The sequence below is a fragment of the Petromyzon marinus genome, unplaced genomic scaffold, assembly GCF_048934315.1.
Source record: "Petromyzon marinus isolate PM22_M1 ecotype Great Lakes invasive population unplaced genomic scaffold, UKy_Petmar_22M1.pri1.0 PM_G_Scaffold_6, whole genome shotgun sequence".
Lineage (NCBI taxonomy): Eukaryota > Metazoa > Chordata > Hyperoartia > Petromyzontiformes > Petromyzontidae > Petromyzon > Petromyzon marinus.
The window spans coordinates 3,037,501-3,040,000 of record NW_027423013.1 but is presented as its reverse complement, the minus strand read 5'-3'; positions in this window follow the sequence as shown (position 1 = coordinate 3,040,000).

Sequence of the window (2,500 nt, the reverse complement as noted above, 5' to 3'; positions counted from 1 at the left end):
CGGGGCTGTTAGGGTGGCACAGAAATCCCTCGGAATGGGAAAACGGGTCATTTTCGTGTCGCCACATTGCATGCGAACCGCATGCAACTTCCAGAGGCATTTGCAGCAGAAATGCATGTGCAGTCAAAAAAAAATTGATATTTTTCACGGATAGACCCCGTGAAACGCTAGAAATTGGCGGGGATGTGTCTCTTGTGGCTCACGGGGCTGTTCGGGTCGCACAGAAATCCCTGGGAATGGGAAAACGGGTCATTTTCGTGTTGCCACATTGCGTACGAACCGCATGAAACTTCCAGAGGCATTTGCAGCAGGAATGCATGTGCACTCAAAAACTTCTATATGTTTCACGGATAGACCCCGTGAAACGCTAGAAATTGGCGGGGATGTGTCTCTTGTGGCTCACGGGGCTGTTAGGGTGGCACAGAACTCCCTCGGAATGGGAAAAGGGGTCATTTTCGTGTTGCCACATTGCATAGGAACGCCATGAAACTTCCAGAGGCATTTGCAGCAGAAAGGCACGTGCACTCAAAAATTTTAATATTTTTCACGCATAGACCCCGTCAAACGCTAGAAGTTGGCGGGGATGTCTCTCTTGTGGCTCACGGGGCTGTTAGGGTCGCACAGAAATGCCTCGGAATGGGAAAACGGGTCATTTTTGTGTGGCCACATTGCATAGGAACGGCATGAAACTTCCAGAGGCATTTGCAGCAGGAATGCATGTGCACTCAAAAACGTCTATATTTTTCACGGATAGACCCCGTGAAACGCTATAAATTGGCGGGGATGTCTCTCTTGTGGCTCACGGGCGCTGTTAGTTAGGGTCGCACAGAAATCCCTCGGAATGGGAAAAGGGGTCATTTTCGTGTTGCCACATTGCGTACGAACGGCATGAAACTTCCAGAGGCATCTGCAGCAGAAATGCATGTGCACTCAAAAACGTCTATATTTTTCACGGATAGACCCCGTGAAACGCTAGAAATTGGCGGGGATGTGTCTCTTGTGGCTCACGGGGCTGTTAGGGTCGCACAGAAATCCCTCGGAATGGGAAAACGGGTCATTTTCGTGTTGCCACAATTGGCATACGAACGGCATGAAACTTCCAGAGGCATTTGCAGCAGAAATGCATGTGCACTCAAAAACGTGAATATTTTTTCACGGATAGACCCCGTCAAACGCTCGAATTTGGCGGGGATGTTTCTCTTGTGGGTCACGGGGCTGTTCGGCTCGCACAGAACTCCCTTGGTCCACCTGATTCGTGCATACAGGCAGCAACTAAAACTCTGTAAACCTGCTGTGAGGACATCTAAACAGTGGACCAGTGAGGCTGTGGAAGATTTGCGGGCGTGCTTAGACTGTACTGACTGGGATATGTTCACGACTGCTACCAATAGTCTGGATGAACTCACAGAGGCTGTGTACATCAGCTTCTGTGAGGACTGCTGTATCCCAACACGTACCAGGGTGAACTTTAACAACAACAAGCCCTGGTTCTCAGCAAAGCTCAAAAGGTTGAGGTTGGAGAAGGAGGAAGCGTTTAGGAGTGGGGATAGAGACAGATTCAAGGAGTCGAAGAACAGGTTTAGCAAAGCGGTGAGAGAGGCTAAACGACTGTACTCAGAGACACTAAAACACCAGTTCTCTACTAACGACGCTGCTTCTGTCTGCCAAAGGGCTCAGGCACATCACCAACTACAAACCCAGAGCGCCCCACACCACTAACGACTCCCGCCTAGCCAACGACCTGAACGAGTTCTACCGTAGATTTGAAAGACAATTGGACTGTCCTGAACCACCCCTTCCCACCCAAGAGGCCCCATCCCCCACCCATACTACAGAAACGACTCTCTCCTTTCAGGAGGGAGAAGTTAATGGGCTTTTCAAGAGGCAGAATCCACGCAAAGCAGCCGGGCCGGACTCTGTCTCTCCAGCCACCCTCAGGCACTGCGCTGACCAGCTGTCTCCGGTGTTCACCAACATCTTTAACACCTCCCTGGAGACATGCCATGTACCAGCCTGTCTCAAGTCCTCCACCATCATCGCTGTGCCCAAAAAGCTAAGGCCAACAGGACTAAATGATTACAGACCGGTCGCCCTTACATCTGTGGTAATGAAGTCTTTTGAGCGCCTGCTCCTGGCACACCTCAAAGCCATCACAGACCCTCTCCTGGACCCCCTTCAGTTTGCCTACAGAGCCAACAGGTCTGTGGACGACGCAGTTAACATGGCCCTCCACTTCACCCTACAGCATGTGGACGCCCCAGCATCCTACGCCAGGATCCTGTTTGTGGACTTCAGCTCTGCCTTCAACACCATCATCCCTGCCCTGCTTCAGGACAAGCTCTTCCAGCTGAACGTGCCCTACTCCACCTGCAGGTGGATCACAGACTTCCTCTCTGACAGGAAGCAGTGCGTTAAGCCGGGAACAGAAGTCTCTGACTCCAGGTCCATCAGCACGGGAACTCCTCAGGGCTGCGTCCTTTGCCCACTGCTCTTCTCCCTG